General features: G+C 35.2%; 1 non-coding gene across 1 annotated transcript; it reads right to left on the minus strand.

Annotated features, from left to right (window-relative positions):
• Positions 1 to 16,851: 16,851 nt before the first annotated feature.
• Positions 16,852 to 16,927, minus strand: Trnaa-agc (transfer RNA alanine (anticodon AGC)). Its single transcript has one exon. It is a non-coding gene; the product is annotated as a tRNA-Ala (tRNA).
• Positions 16,928 to 17,856: the final 929 nt, after the last annotated feature.

The raw sequence follows: 17,856 nt of genomic DNA on the forward strand, positions 1-17,856 counted from the left end.
GTTGTTCTGATCCAGTTCTTTAGTCACAGCAGTGAAAAAGCTGACTAAAACAAGCAGAACAGGAGACAACAAATCCCGACTCTTATTTTAATGAAGTATCTCAGATCCTTCCGTTTTGATTTAAAGCACAATGTGGACAGGGAATGTGTGTGGGAGCCGGGAATCTGTTTCAACACCTGGAAATGACTTCAGGTTCTATAAAAGCCACCTCCTATTATTCATCATAACAAGTGTCAGATATAAAAAGAATCCAATATACTAATAGGAATAAATGTACAGCTGGATCTAAAGTTCAATTAATTACAAGTTGGAAATTGTTTAATTCAGTGCAAATATTTCAAGGGTCTATAGCTTGTTTTTAAAAAGCAATCAATTAATTAGAGATTGAATTAATCTACATGACAATATTTTATGTCAGGCAGTGAGGAGATATAAAGGACAATTTATTATGATGCATGCTTATCTTTTCTGGATTTCTTGAATGAGACACAAAGTAAGCAAAACAAAGTTAAAATCTATTTTGCCTATAAAGTGGACCATTTCTTCACTAAAGTATGGTTTGCTTTCTGTGGTTTGTCCTTCAAAAATCAAATGTGTGCAATAAGTTCATCTGACAAAGCCATTCCAAGAAACAAGAGCACAATGCTGTTAGGGTCTGTAAACAAGTCAGGATGGTGCCTGGCAAATGTTAGAGTCTGTAAACAAGTCAGGATGGCGCCTGGTATTTTGCCAGGGGGAGTGGTTTGTGAGGTGGCGCCAGCGAGCCATTAAGTGTGGAGATTTCTTATTGGTTGACTGCTGTATCGAGTTTATGTTAATTAAGATAAGCTGTGTGAAATGTATATATACTCCTCCTGTCCTACAATAAACGGCTCCCATTCCTGCTGTATCAATCTACACAAGTTCTTCGTCACCCCCCCCCCCCCCACTGTGTATTTTGCTGCGGCCAGACTGCAGCACAATGCAGTGGCAAAGTTGGTCCAAGGGTGAGTCTTGAGTTGGTCACTGCTGTGGGCAATTAGAACTCTCTGATGAGCTGTGTAGATGGTGCTTCAGGATATTCAATACAGGGAATAGAAGAAAGGGACATTTATCCATCAGCTCTCATCCTGCATTTGTCAGAAGTTGCCTTATGGTATTAACTTCCTATACTTCCAGGCTGCATATGTGTGTGAGAGGTTCTTAAAGAGATGCCCAGGGACAGAATATGATAGATAAGTGGTAAAACTAATGTAGTGTATGCAGAAGGGCTGGCTGCAACAAAGTATGTAGTGAAAGGTGACTTGAGAGGAAGAGAGATGGACACAGGAGTCAGCTCTATCAGGTACCACATCCAACTAATCCATAGTGGCTGCCAGACTCTGGTATTGGGAAGAACTCAGATGCTGATCCTGAATTCTACAATGAAGAGGTGAGAGTTATGGAATTCTTGTTTGACGTCATTTGGAATTAGGAAGGTCATAAGTTGGTTTCCTTGCTTCCTCTTTGATGGGAGTGGGGTGATGAGAACTGTGGCTGATGGAGTCGTCCTAAACCAACCTGATTTGGTACTAAATGCCTCCTTTCAGAGAGATGTTTAGATACTGCTATAAAATGTAAAACAGAACAATATTCTTTAGACTGTGTCTAAAACAGAAGTCTGTCATGAGATGGGTTGGCAGAAAATAACCAATTCCTTTGGATTTGTTTGCTTATGATTGAAGAGAATAACCAATAAGGAGCATAGTGGAGAATGTTTCCCATGCTAAATGTGAAACTACTGCTTTTTTAAAGAAGGAAAAAGATATTTGTGTGCTTAAATATTCTATAAGTCTCTGAGTCTTCCGATATTCTGGGGACCCCTCTTGCTTTAACTATGTCCCTATGTCAAGCAGTTTTGGGAAGGCTGGCATCTTCTCTTACACTTCTGAGGCTTTTAGGATAGGAGATGTGTACATTCTCTGGTTGTTTGCCATCTGTCACTCAGAATTCTTCTTCCTGGCCTTGCCAGTGTCACTGATACCTATTTTGTCACCAGTTCTGCTGGATGCTTTCCCCTTTTGTCACCCCCAATGTGCCTGAACGCCCCTCTCTTTCATTCTGTGGCTCTATCAGAGTTGCCATTGTCACAGAATTTTACTGAGGATTTTGGGATAGTTGAGAGATCAGAGCAGAGATGAGGAAGTTCGCCAAATGGCAGGTTTCACTGTTTCTGGAGAACTTGGCTACTTCTCCACAGAGGAATCCAGTACAGGTCGTCTTTCTCTTGAGCCTCATATGTCTCAGGATGCTGGAATCTGCAGTTTCTCATCTTTGCATGTCCTCACACTTCCTGGGGTCCCTAGTCCCTCTGGTAGCCATGGGACAAGTCAAGAATCTCTGTAACTTCATTATGCAATTTAGCTTTTGCTTTTTCTCCATCTCTCACTTTTAGACTAGACCAGAAGCTGTTCCTCAACAGAATAACAGTAAGATCTAGAAACTAACTTTTTCCCCAAAGGGGCAAATTCTGCTATTCATTTGGAACAAAGCTCCAGGATGTTTACTTTATTTTCTAATTTATAATTTATTTCTAATTTTCTAATTTATTTTCTAATCCTCCAAAACAAGCTTGGAGCTAGTTAAAGTTAGAAGTTTAGGGTTTGGAGGGATCACAAAAACTAAGACTGGTGGAAAGAGAGTTTTCAATGGAAGAATATTTAAATGTATCTTTAAGCCGAAATAGAGGAAGAAAATAAGAATTCCCACCCCCCAGAAGAATAGAGAGAATCAAGCACCAGAAATTCCAATTATAATGTCTTTACTAATGAATCATGGGACCTAGAGATGTGGGTACAGTGAAATAAACAGAACTGAATATATACCCAAGTAAAAGAAGAATCACTGGACAGCATTATTTATTAAAATCTTGAGTAGTCGACGAAGACATTAACCTTACCCATTGGGTTTAGAAAATCTAATGATTTTCCCCAAGAGTTTGATTCCCACTCTAACTTGAAATGGAACAAATCCCCATGTGTGAGGTAGAACTGGAAGAGATTTATTTCATGTTGGTGGAAGACATTTGGGAAAAAGCAGTCCTTTCTTGGTAATACCCCAAAGTACTCAGGTGATTTTTTGGGAGGAGGGGGGAGTCAGTGTAGATGATTTAAAAAGAGATCATGTACAGTAAAAGAAAGAACTACCCATCCCACCTAATGTAAAATGTCAGCATTCTTTGTTTAAACCAACTGACAAACTGCATCCAAAACCACAATGCACTTGCTGAAATTAATTTAAATTACGAAGTAAACCCTAAGCAGCTGCAAGCAAACATTTACTCTATTAGAACATTTCTTAAGTCCTCAGTGAGAGGTAAAATAGGAATAAAATTCATCTTGAGTTATTCTGATACTGGATTAGTTTTCCATTCAGGTGCAGTGGATTCCCTTTAAAGTGATTTTCCAAATCAACCATATTCTGGAACTTTTTATGATACTTTGAAATGATGACATAATCTTTTGTATTTAGAGGTGGTGTGCTTTCTTAATTTTTTTAGGAAATTGATTTTTTTTTTATTCTCTATGCACTAAAATTTGCAATCAGCAAAATGAGAAATTCAGGGCCAGCAATCTTTGTGAATAACATTTTGCTCTGTCCTTCCTAAGAGCTGGTAAAGAACAGGCTCAGGGTAAGAGGTATGAGTTTCAGATTGGAGCAATTGAGACTTGTAGACACCTTACAGTGGCACCAAGCAAATCCTGGCTTTGATAGTTTCCATCCACATTATTTCTCAGGCCCCCACATATCCTATAAAATACCACCTTCTGATACCTTTGCTAGCACCGGCATTAACCCAGCTTCTAAACCTGCTTTATATCCGAATGCTTTAGAATTCTGCCTGGTTTTGGTCTGAGTGGCACAACTGGCTAGCATGAAACACCTCTCTGGCTTGCCTTCCCCACAGGACTTTTCCTTCTTCTCCATATGTTGTAGGCCAAGGTTTAGCAATGCTCCTTCTGCTTGTCAGCATGAGTTCCCCCAGACTTTGTACCCCAGGTCAGGTCAAGAGCTTTTGAATGTTCCGTTCTCAGAGGAGAGAGTGGTTACTTCAGCCTGATTAGAACATTGAAGAAGCCAAAGCCGGCTCTGCATCTGGACAGCTGTACTGCCAGTTGGTCCCAAAGAAACTTGAGTAGCAGATGGGTGATCAAGAGAAGGACTCTGACCCAGCTGGAGTTGAGAAGCAGATGACATGGGGCCTTAGATGCAAGAGCTGTGGCATAAGTCAAAGTATTAATCACATGTTCAAAGCAAGAGGCCACAACTCCAGCCTTCAGGTCTCGACATCATCTGCCTCTCAACTGCATCTGGGTCACAGTCCTTCTCTTGATCACCCATCTGCTACTCAAGTTTCTTTGGGACTGACTGGCGGCGTAGCTTCTTCCTACCCTCTCTCCAGTGACTAGAAATCAGTCCTTGGCTGGAAGTCCCATCATCACCTTCCTTCCCGCTTGGTGCTTCCTCCTTACTTTCTATATCTGGCCTCATCTAACTATTACTGCTATCCATTCTTTCTGTCCATGCCTATGGCTTATCACTGTGGCTACACCTTCTCCTTGTCCCCAGACTTTCTGGCTCCTTGTCCACAGACTCTCTCTGTCTTCTTGTCCCAGCCATCTCTCCAATCTTGACTTTTAAATAGCTAATCAATATCCAGCAATGATATTTTCACCTTTGTGGAGCATTTCCTAAATGTCAACATTAGACACATTAACTCTCAGCCTCATGGCCTCTCCAAAGTAAGTCTCTTTACCCTCATTTTGTAAAAGAGTAGAATGAGTTTGGGATTGACCATTGTAGGGGAAAACACAGGAGCCAGAATCAGACTGAGGTCTGGCATTACAACGTAGCTTCTTCATTTCACCAAATTATCTCCCCTTGGAAACAGGTGCAGTACATTATCTTGAATCCTCACCAATATTATTATCTTCACTTATAAACGTAGGGACCTCACGAATGACAAAGTCATAATTGGAGTCAAGATTGACTCTGAAAACCCTACTCTTTTCACTGCATGACGCCATCTTCTACTGTGGTACTCAGTCCATTATAAAGTGTACACTTGCTTTGTAAACACTCAAATTTCAGCCTGAGATCAATTTAAGTGCCCTTACAGTAAGGTCCCCTAATATTGCATCTGAATGCTGAATTGTCACTTCGGACAACACCTTTTTCCTTGATGTAATTCTGCCTCTTTCTCAGCTTCCCCCTCCATTTGTCCTTGGAATGATTCATCTTTCCATTTTCTCTTCAGCAGGCATAGATTGTCCCTAAGGATGCTTACAGAACTTGAAATATCAGCCAGAATGCCAGCTTTAAATTACAGTGAGGAATGGCGCCATCATGCTCTCTAGTGACTCATGTGTGTTGATCAGTAGCCCCTCTCCCTATGGGCAAATCTATGTGGGATGTTAAATTTATAATTGGGAGGTGGGTTCGCAAAGGAAGAATTGGAACAAGAGAAATTAAATGAGGTGACTGGGTGTGACAGACTACATGGTCCAATGCATCCATCTTTGCGTTTGAAATTTTGCTGTCACTGGCCTTGGCTGCTTAAACCTGGACCTGGGTACAGACTCCCTCCTCAGGTACTTTACTGGAGTGGGGAAACATTGTTACTGTGCTTGATCCGCTTGAACAGTTTTTAAGAATTTTTAAATGACACATTCAGTAAAGATAAAAATATTTATGGAAAATGTGTAACATTTAAAGAATAAATATTGTGAACATTCACTTTCCCAGTGTCCAGACAAGAAACAGCATTATCAAGAACTTTGAAATCTATGCGTTGCTACCTCATCCTATCCCATTTTCTTTCTTAAATAACTATGAATCAGCATTGTGTGTATGTAATTTCATTTGTTTTCAGAATAGCAATATCCTTGAATCTTGAACTAATATATTGACTTTAGATAAATGAGATCATATCGTAGTTTTTAATAAGAAAATTTAAGTTCATGCTGTTTTGTGTAGCTGAAATTCATTACATTTTGGTAGCGTATAGTAATCCATTGTAGTAAAATATGACTATTTACCTGTTCTACTGTTGATGTGCATTCAGATTGTTTAGAATTGGCTAAGACAATTAACAGTGCAACTATCTATATTCCTGGGCATTTTTCTTGATGTCTATAAGCATATATTTCCAGGGTGGAATTCCTGGGTTATATATTAAAAATATTAAGTTGTATCCTAGAGTGCTGTGGTAATTATACTATATATATATTTCTTTTTTTTTTTAAACATGGGGTCCCCTTATATTGTCCAGTCTGTACCAGATCTTCTGAATTCAAGTGATTCTCCCACATCAGCTTCCCTAACAGCTGGGACGACAGGATATGCCCCATGCCTGGTTGATACTCCTATCAGTAATATAAAATTCATCTTTTTTCCACATTCTCACCAGGGTATAATATAGCCAGACTTTAATTTTCATTAATATTGTGGGTGTGATGGTATCTTATTATAGTCTGAATTTACATTTCTTAATTTCTAATAAAGCTGAGTATCTTTTCATGTTTATTTCTACTTGTGATTATTCATCTGTGAAGTTCTTATTCAAGATTTCCCGCCCCCCATTTTTTTTATTGTATTCCTTTTCTTTCTTTGAAATTGATTTGCAGAGATTTTTTTGTTTTGTTTTTATACATCTTTTGCTATGAATCAGTTTTATGTGTTAAAGATCTTTTTTTCCCAGTTTGTGTGTTTTCTTTTAATTATTTTTATGTCTTTTGAATGAAATGATAAATCACAATTTTCCTTTATGGTTTTTGTGTGGATTTTCAGAAATCTTTTGCTAGATGGAGATCATAAAAGTATCTTCTGTCTTATTAGTTTTGCCATTTCTTATCTAAGATTTTAATTTAATGAAACTGGGTTTTACACATAGTATATGATAAGAATGACATTTTACTTTTTCATCTGTAGATACCCAAATATGCGCAGATAATTTATTGAAAAGTGCATTCTTTTTCCAATAACCTGCTATACATCTGTCATATACCAGAGATCCATATAAGAGTACCACCTGACTCTGGGCTTTCTAGACTGTTACTGGAGTACATCCTCACAAGACCCCTCTGTCTTAATAATTAGTTTTATAATAATGCATGTGATAAAGGAAGTACTCCTTTTTCTTCTCCATCTTGACACCTTGCTCTTCCATATAAATTTTAAAATCAGACCGTCAAGTACCACAAAGTTCCTTTGGGATTTTGATGAGACTCTCTTTCAAATAACCAGTCAATTTTGGAAGAATTGTTTTTTTCTATGGTATCAAGTCTTCTTATCCTTGTGTATAAGGGTTCTATGTGCAGATTTTTTTTTTTTTTTGCTTTTCCATAAAGTGTTATATCTTCTTCATTAAGTTCTTGAACTATTTTGTTATATTTATTAAAAATATTTTATTATTTGAGGTTATTATAAATGTGTTTTAAATTAAATATTATGTTTGAAGAAAGTTATTTTTGTACATTTGATTTTTTCTGTGAATCCATTCTAAATTGTCTTATTAATTTTAGTAATTTATTTTTACCTCTTTTTGGATTCTGCTACACAGATTATATTCACAAATAATAGCTTTTTTCATTCTTTCCCATCCTTATACCCTTTATCACTTTCTCTTACCTGATTCTTGGCTAAGACTTCCACTACAAGATTATACTAGTGGTGCTAGCAGATGTCCTTGTTTTCTTCTCAATATCAGAGAATGCTTTCAATATTTCACCATTAAATATTATGTTTGCTATAGGCATTCTGTAGATACCCCTTGTCAATATAAAGATGTACATTATTGATTGCTTTCTTTACATATACTAAGAGGATTATAAGATTTTCTCCTTGTATCTAGGAATATGGCAATAAAAATGCCAAATTAAAACATGGTATTTTATATAAATTAATTAATTAATTTCCTCTATAAAATTAAACTTGTTATCCTGGAACCAACCAAATGATGCATTATTTTAAAATGCAAACACACACACACACACACACACACACACACACACATTTCTGGTTTATATTAAAATTCTGTTTAGAATTTTTTTTTAATCTTTGTTCATAAGCAAGATTGATTTTCAGTTTATAATCACGTTCTCATATTTTGTTTGACTTTGGATCAAAGTTATGCTAACTGATAAAGCAAGCTAGGGCTATTCTATTTTTCTATAATGAGATGATTTGTGTGATGTGGAATTATTTTTCCTTGACTATTTGTAGACATTTCTGTCTTTATTATTTGCTGGAAATTGTTGGCTGACTGGACCTGGTTTTTCTGTGAGAAGATTTTTTACTTCTTATTCAATTTTTTTATAGTTATATAACTTACATTTCCTATTTCTTTTTAAGTAAATTTTGATGTCATTTTTTTTCTTAGAGATTTATTCATTTCACCTGAGCTTTCACATGTATTACATAAAGTTGCTCATAATATCTTTTTATTATCTTTTTAACTTTGAAGCACTGTTAATGTTTTTCTTCCTAATATTGTTTACTAGCACCTTCATGCCTTTTCAAAAATCTATCTTCAGAGACGTTTGTCAATTTTATTAGTTCTGTTAAAGAGTCATGATAGATTTTCTACTCCGATATTTTTTCCTGGAAATTTTTCTACTCTCCTATGAAATCATTTCCTCTGTCAAGCAGTGGCATTCAAGATTGGATATTATACTGGTAACTTGAGAAATCACTTTTTTCCCTCAAAAAAACTATCAGTGTTTCTTAAGTATAACTTTGAGTTGAATTCCACTGGAAAAAAATAATTATGAATTCAGTTGAGTTGAGGATTTAGAACAATAAACGTTCCCTTGTGCAGTTTTAAGTAGGAAATGTTGGATGCTCATACAAATATTTTAGTACTCTACCTCCATAAGCTTTTGCAGACAGGTCTTAACAGGTTTTTTTTTTCCAAATCCTTTAAGTAACCCACCAGTACAAAACACAGCAACCATCAGAAAAGAACAAACATAACCCTGGTTGCTTTGATCAGGTGGCAAAGTTAAAGGGTGAGGTTATTTCTTGAAGGTCATCGAATCTAAGCTTCCAACTTTATTTTTTTATTATATTTCCTCTTTCCCCTTCCGGCTAAATGGAATCATTCATTCATACCGAGATAGGACCTGCGTTTTCTTGCTTCACTTCAATTCTTTCCTGTACTTGGAATTTTTTTCTTATATATCTTTTACCCAAAATATATTTATCCAGCAAGGTTTCTTCCTAGTCTATGTCCTCCTTATTTGAAAACCGTCTTTCTTTTCTGCTCACATATGTGGCTTCAGCTACTTTGTTTGCTCTACACAACATTTTGGCACTTAACAATACTAAACTGGCCAAAGTTGACTCCTGACCATATGTCAGATCCCCTCTTTGGGCAACTTGGAATTGGAAGTCAGAAGTTTTGTGAGTCTCAGATGGTTCCTACTTTCCACCAGATTCCTGGATCCAGTCTCTCTTTAGGCTCAACTAATTTCCACCCTTAAGTTCCAGAAGCTACCCTTGTATCATTGCAACATAATTCTCTTTTTTCCTTATGCAAGTCAGGTGAGATGATTTTTTGCAACCAAATGACAATTTGACAAGGACCCCTCTGCCATGAAACCATTCCTTATTCTTCCTATTTAAAATATAATCTTTTCATGAATGGCTACCCAATATTATTCCACTACCTACTTAAAGAATATCATATTCTTTTTTTTTTTAAAAAAAAGCTCTTATCCTGCTAATTTTTACTTTTCTTATTTATTTATTTATTATTTATTTCTTACATATATGACAATAGTGGAGTGCATTACATTCATAATTATCCATTCACATCACAATTTTTCATAACTCTGTATATAGAGTATGTTCATGCCAAAATATGCCATTATACATGAGCTCTCTTAATTTTTTTTGCATCACAATTCTTAATACATCAATTTTTATTTTTCAAATGTGGACAATACACACCAACTTTTGACAAAGAAAGATGAGGATTTACCTCTGTCACTGTCCTCCCCCTTCATGCTCTTGTTCTCTTATTTTGGTCATGACATAATTTTGCTTAGATCATTGCTCAATATTTACAGTTGAATGTACATATCAGTGTTGTAACAGCTGAACCATATGCAATAATGGATTACTTTTTCTTTCTTTTCCCCTGAAGGTTAATACTTGGCTTTTTCTTTTCTTTTCTTAGTTTACTAGGATCGTATTATTAATTTGGCCTCACTTTTTCTCTAAAAGAACTTTAAAGGTCCTCTAAATATGGCAAACACATCGTGTAGATTGAATTTTTCTTTTGGCGATGTCTCAATTAAACCTCCTTTTTTCTCCTTCCAGTTCTCCTGTTGCCATCGGCACCATAGTTGTCTTGAAACTCTCCTTCACCATCTGGAATATTCCTTCACCACTTTCTGTTGTAGGATTCCTTTGTTTCCTGGGTCTCATGTCTTCTTCATTTTTGTTTTTCTCCCTGATGATTTGGAGAATTCTTTCTTTTCTTTAAGCACAATATTCTAAAGTCTCATGACAATGTGCCTGAATGTGCGTTTGTTTCATTCATTGTTCAGATAATCCCTTTAATCTGACTTTTTGAAGTTTTCTATTTGTTTGATACCTCCTCTCCTTTGTTCTCTGTTTCTGCCATTTTGGAATTTGGGCTGTTGAAGTTTGGACATTGTTCAGATTGGCCCTCTAGTTTTAATTTTTTTCTCTATTTTTCTATTTTGTTCCTCTTCTTCTTTTCTAGTATTTTTTCTTTTTTTTTTCCAGGGAGGAATCATCTAATTTTCTGCTTTGGATGGGAATGAGTGGGGATGTGTATATGTGTTATAAATTCCGTGGCTAGTGTTCTGGGAGTATAGCAAGCTTTCACTTAAAACCTGTTGATGGTTTACTCAACCTTTTAACAAACTCCTTTTAACAAACTATATGAACATACATTATAAATTCTTTTCTATTTTAAATTTATTTTATTTTACCCATCCCAGCAGACAGGCCTTTTTGTGTGCAATTTCTGTAAATGAGTGTTTTGGAGGTCTGGTTTTCTGTTTGACTTATAGTATCTCAGTGTGGGAAATAAGAACTATTAATCTATTTTGCGCCTTTGGACCCTTTGGCAATATTTTTCCTAACCAGAAAAATATTTTTAATTCATGAAGTCAAACACATATAGGATTATAAAGAAAATTGATTACGCTCAAATACAGATATTAAAAAACCACATTTATAATACAATAATTAGGTACTTGTAAATAAGCACATTAGATAACAAGATTCAGTGATAGGCCTAATAACTTTTATGATTTTACGGTAGCAAAGAACACAACATTTTAAGATCCCTGAAAAAAGTAATATATCTTCCAGGCACAGTTGCACATGCCTATAATTCCAGTAGTTTTGGAGGCTGAGGCAGGAGGATGGCAAGTTCAAAGCCAGCCTCCCCAATGGCAAGGTGCTTAGCAACTCAGTGAGACCCTGTCTCTAAATAAAATGCAAAATAGGGCTGAAGATGTGGCTTAGTGGTTGAGTATCCCTGAGTTCAATCCCTGGTACCAAAAAAAAAAAAAGTAATATAATATGGAAATAACTATAATTGCTGTTGATGAAAAAGACACAGATTTCTTGCCTCTATTCATAATGGAAGGAAATGCTGAATTTCAGCTAGATGTTAGTGAAAATAACAATGTATTTCCTTTGATTCCCAGGTTTATAAGCCATTGAAGTATATCCATGGACCCCTGTAGAGGAAAGAGGAAGAGATATTTATTGTTGTACAGAGAAAAGCTCAATAGATTCTTACTTCAGAATTATTTCTCTCTCTCTCTTTTTCTCAGGGTGTGTGTGTGTGTGTGTGTGTGTGTGTGTGTGTGTGTTTCATTTGAGCTTTGATATTTAGTCACACTCCCAAGGATGGTTTACATGACTTTAAACTCAAGTTGGAACTATTCCATTTCAAGCTACATGTGCAATGTTGAAACAGATTCTGACAGAGTGTACATTTTAAATACCACTAGAATGGTTGGTTTTCTCAATTTATTTGTGATGCAATTTTTGTAAATCACTAGTTGTGTTTACATCACCCAATACAGACCCAATTTTTATATATTTCTCCTTTTTTAGTGTAGACAACATCTCAATTAAATAAATATAATTTGTTAAATAACACAACACTTAATATTGCCTGAAGATTTCACAATGTGAATTCAAGTTTGAAGTCAGGTTGACCTTGACTGTGATAAAGTAAAATGGAATAAAGGGAAGGGGGCAAGTAGGTAAGAAACTAAAGAATAAATAAAAATAACTTCAAGTCTTTTCACTAGTGACCATTATAGGCAATATTCAAAAGACAGAAAACAGCTGAAATTCAGAGTAGTTCATGTTTTCTACACAAAACTAAATTCAAGTTACCATACATTTTCTAACAAGCAAACAAAATATAATTTTGCTCTGGTAAGCCTCTCTGCAATTAATTGAGTGGTTGAAAGTATTTTAGAAGGAATTTCTGTAGTGTTGCATTAAAAGCTGCATGTGACATTAACAGATAACTCAACATTTTTTATTGTTTCCCTTTCCTCCAAACACATGCATTACTTCAATTAATCAATAAAGTACTTTTTAGTATATGACTGAAGGGGAGATTTGGTTAGGGCTCTCTGGCCAAATACATCAAACCCTCCAGTTTGTCCTTTAATCTTTATAATTTTACTCTTTCAGACTCTGAAGTTTTATTTTTCAACTTTACTGTATTTTTTCCCAGATTTTTAAGTGTTTGGGGGAAACATTATTGATTGAACATCTATCAGGAGCTATTGTATAATATATGATTGTAATAATATATACTACTAATATATGATTAATTGCTAAATAGCTGAAACCTATATTTTTAGAACCATGCAGAAAAATGTTAGAAGGAAAGATGTAACATGCATATTCAGATGACTTAAACCTAAATCTTGGCTATACTACTTTGAGGATTTTTTTTATGTTTGTGGGGGGTACTTATTATAATGTCAGCCTTGTTTATTTCAGAAAAATGTATAAAGTTGCACTGTAATTAATATATACTCCCATTTCTTTAGTGCTTCCCTGTGGGTCAAGTGTCAGGAAGGAGAATAAAAAGTAAACTGAAAAAGAAGGTTAATTAAAATTTTTTTCATTGTAGATGAACACAAAACCTTTATTCTATATATTTATTTTTATGTGGTGCTAAGGATTGAACCCAGTGCCTCACATGTGCTAGACAAGTGCTGTACCACTGAGCCACAACTACAGCCCCAAGAAGGTTAATTTTTATTGTTTTTGCCATTACTGGCCTTTAAGGTCTACTCTGAAGTTCAAAAGGACAAAAGAAATTAAAATGTAGTTTTTTCTATAGGGAGTTTACACCTAAAGTGTGTCACCCTTTATTTATCCATCCATCTATCCAACTATCTAATTCATGATCCAGCAATTACCTAGCACCTGTTCCATGCCAGGTATGGAAGAGCTGAGACTGATGGAAAGACCTGCCTCCCGACCCCCTGTCTAGTTTTGAGACTCCCAGAATAACAGATATATTATCCTCATTCATTGAGTTTTCTTCCATTTAATGTTTTCCAACTACTGATTCCTAAAATAGGCCTCTAATTGAAGATGTCCTTTGTTTGCAAAGCTAAGTTTTCCTCAAACGAGCTGAGAGATTTTTTCTGAAAGAACCAAGAAAATCATCTGACAGGTTATAAACTCTTAACACACATTCAGGTATGTGTGGATGTATTATTAGTATTGTGAAAAAAATGGCAGGTATATAAGACATGTGGAGGGACATATGAAGATGGATTAGTACGTATCCAGATGACTGGAGCTAAAAACAAGTAATTGGTACTCTTTATTTCAATGCAACTTACAATGATTCCACAAATGTTATAGCAAAGTTATCAAAAGTTAATAATTAATTATAAAATAAGTATTGAGTAGATATCACACACTGTTCTTAGTTGGGTATTTCAAAGTGTGAAGCATATGGTTTTATGCAGTTTGAAGGACACTATTTTATTATTTTCTTTTTTCATTTCACATTACATTTACCTAGTCTCAAACTCCATTTGAGACATTAAGAAACAAAAACTTAATTAAACAACATAATTTGTGGATTTTTTTTTTTTTGGTCTGCATTTATATCATCAGAGAATTACAGTGGAAACCAGAAAACTTCTGTGAGCCTGGGCAACTCAACTAACCACTGCAGTATGTGTAAAATGTCAATATGCATAACTTGCCTGTCTATCCCATGAGGTTACCATGCAGATCAAATAAAATCATACATGAGAAGGCTCTGGGTTTTGTTTCTGTTTGTTTTTTTTCCAAAAAGTGTTGTGCACGCACGATATTATAATTGTAATTATTAGTTTGATTGGTATTATCTGTGCTTCTCAGTCAGCTATGTTGTTTACTGTGTATCTTCCTCATTGTTTCCCTTTTAGAAACTGCTCCTTGGAAAAGAAATAGATTCTCCTTTGTTGGTCATTATATCTAACTGTCTAGTGGAGGTGTAGCGCCATGCATTCTGGAAACTCTCCTCATCATGCTGAGGACAGAGTGGCATAACCTTGTTATAAACAGTGTCACTGTTCACAGATTACCAGAGGATCCAACCCTGTCTCCTGTGTACAGGATGATTTATAGTGTATGGTATAATGGAAGGTTATAATGCTGCAATCAGGGAATAGATTCTACTTGCATCACGGAATAGGCCATACATAATTCTGTTCACAGGATACACCATCTTTCTTTAATGGCCTGAATAATGTAGTAACAGAACAGCAAAAGAAAGTAATTTGGGAAATAAAACCAACCTGTTATTAAGTGATGTATAACACTGACAGTTGCCAAAGTATTCTTTGTTCTCATTATTTTTTATCTATGAGGGAAGTTAACAACCATATAATATCTGATATATGCCTATAGAATATGCTTAATAGTTTTAATGGAACATATTTTAATTCCTTAGTATCTTAATAGAGTATGGAGGGTAGAGTCCCGCCTTAATTTTATAGAAAGGGAGACTAAATTTTAAAAATAGGCTCAACAAAAGGAAGAACGAAATTATGTCAATTGCAGGAAAATTAATGGAACTTGAGAACATTATGTTAAGCAAAAAAGCCAGACTGAGGAAGTTAAGAGTTGTAAGTTTTCTCTCAGATGTAGAATAGAGAGGGGAAAAAGGAAAAAGGGCTAGGGGAGATCTCATGAAAATAGAAAGGAGACCAGTCGAGGAAAGAGGAGGGAGGAGGGGATGGAAAGGAGAAGTACTAAGGAGTAAAATTGACTAAAGTATGTTTTGTGTTTATAACAAGATGTCACAATGAATCCCACTATTATGTATAATCATAAGGTACCAATAAAAATTTTTAATATGCTGAAAATCTTTGAATATATACCTTGGTATAATAATTATGAATCACACTCAGATCTTTGATTTGGTGTTTTTGTTTTGCCTCAGTAAATATGCTCTAAATACATATGCAAAATCACAAACATCCTGGCTATCCATTAACTGTACATATCTCTTCTGTTTTGAGATAGAGAAGATTCTGGAGCTTCTCCATGCATACTGCAATGAACAGACACAATCCTGACCAAATCAAGAGAAAGTAACCATAATGTCACACAAAAATAAAAACATCACCACCTTTGTTAAAAGTTATTCTGTCAAAAGACAAGTTTCCTGACATACTTTAGTCAGATACTTACCAGTTAATTGACTAACATGTCACAGTTGTATACATCTTTTTCAGTTACAGTTTAATTATTCCTGTTATACTGGTGGTACAAAATGTACTTATTTTATATTTATGGGAAGATTGCAAAAGATTTGCATTGAGCTCAAAGTCTGTTCTTTGCTTCCCTGGTGATAAAGAACCTCAGCCATAGGACAACTCAGTCAACTGAAGCAGCCAGTGCAGCAAAGGGAGGTGGATTTGCTTTCCAGTTGAGAGTCTTTTATTACAGGTACTACCAAAGCAATCTTGGCAAAGCCCTATTTTTGTTTATCTATGAACTCTGTCCTGTGTTCCACAAGAAGTCACATACTGTTACAAAGCACAACCACTACCCTCTTGTTATGACATCAGAGAAGTCTTCGCTATGGGTTCAGTTCCAAGATTATGTAATATAAAATGGTTCTACCCAATGATGGGGCACAGTCAAATTCACGGCTCAGGTCTTTTCCCAAAAATTGTAAGAGAAGTTGATGTTAAAGGTGTGTTATGTATTAAGGGACATTGTCCTTAGTTTCACATTACATTGCTTTTGCACAGCACAAGTAGGATGAAGTCTTGGCAATTATCTAGCTAATGTGATCAATGTTAATGGACAGTCTGGTTAATTTGCTACTAAAAGCAGATTTCAGCAACCAGAAGTGAAACACCGAGAGAGTTCTTAAATGAATTTTCTTTAATTTTTAAGTTAAATTGCAGTTCCTTTCTCTATTTTCCAATTACTACATGATGTTTCAATAGTATTGTTGCAATAATAACACTTTGTTCTTAAACAGTTCCTCGAATTCAATTAGTTCAAAGTACATTTGGGTATTTATATAGGTTATCAGTTTCCATCCAGCCTTGTGAGATGAATTTGAGCTGCAGACATTTGTAACTCTCAATTTCACTGTACTTATTCTTCTCTGCATTCTAGTCATAGTGATTTATCATGTCCTTGGAAATTTCATATATATATATATATATATATATATATATATATATATACATACACATACGTATGTGTATGTGTTCTTGGAAAATTTTGTGTGTATGTGTATACACATACATTTTTTATACATTTTGTTGGAAACAATTTTGTTTGTATGCTTGTTTTTGCATATTGGGAATTGAACCCAGGGTCTCTTGCATGCTAGGCAAGTGCTCTACCACTGAGCTATATTCTCAGTGTAGATGGATACAATTTTAATGTTTTGTAATTTGAAAGTATTAAGCTAGTCTTACCTTCTTTCATTGTTGAACTTTAATACTTGTTTTTGTCCAAATATCTATTCACTTAAATGAGTACATTTTTATTAGACATGTACTAATTTTATGCAAATAACACAGTTTAAGGTTGATGCATGACTTTTCCAATATGTAACTGCTTTTGACCTCTACATTGTATATCTTAAAACTAATAGGTGAGAGATGCTAGCCTTTAGCTTCCCTTAGGAGCTATACTTACAATCTCATCTTTATGAGATCATCTGTTGCTATCTTTATCACCTAAGCATTTTTTAAAAATTAAGCCATAAATTTAGTTAATTTTAGTTTAAAATGGTCTTTAGCAATGTTGGTAGGCTCAGCATTATTGACAGAACTATAAATGTAAATGCTTTATTTTTATTTTTTATGGTACTAGGGATTGAACATAAGGCATCACACATGCTAGGCAAGTGCCCACCATGGAGCTGTGTCCCCAGCTCTTCCCTAAGTTTTCTTTTGAGGCAGGGTTTCACTGAGTGGTCTAGGCTGACTTCAAACTTACAGTGTTTCTGCCTCAGTCTTCAAAGTAGCTGGGATTACAGGTTTTCACAACCCTGACAGGCAAATGTAAATGCTCTCTAAAGGAATTTACCTTCATTTCAGGTCTCAAAGAATCTCCACAAACAATTCAAGGACAATTGGCAACACAGATATTATGAATGACAGAAAGTAGGTAAAAGGGCAAAAAAAGGCATAAGACAGTAGGGATGAGAATTATCAGAAAATACTTTTAAATAGCTATGATCTATAAGGTTAATAAATAAAGAAAAAAGCTTCAAAATATCTTTAGGGAATAGGATTCTATAAAATATTGCAGACTGGATTTTTTTAAACAATTAAAGATAAC

Source organism: Callospermophilus lateralis, chromosome 1, assembly GCF_048772815.1.
Source record: "Callospermophilus lateralis isolate mCalLat2 chromosome 1, mCalLat2.hap1, whole genome shotgun sequence".
NCBI classification, from domain to species: domain Eukaryota; kingdom Metazoa; phylum Chordata; class Mammalia; order Rodentia; family Sciuridae; genus Callospermophilus; species Callospermophilus lateralis.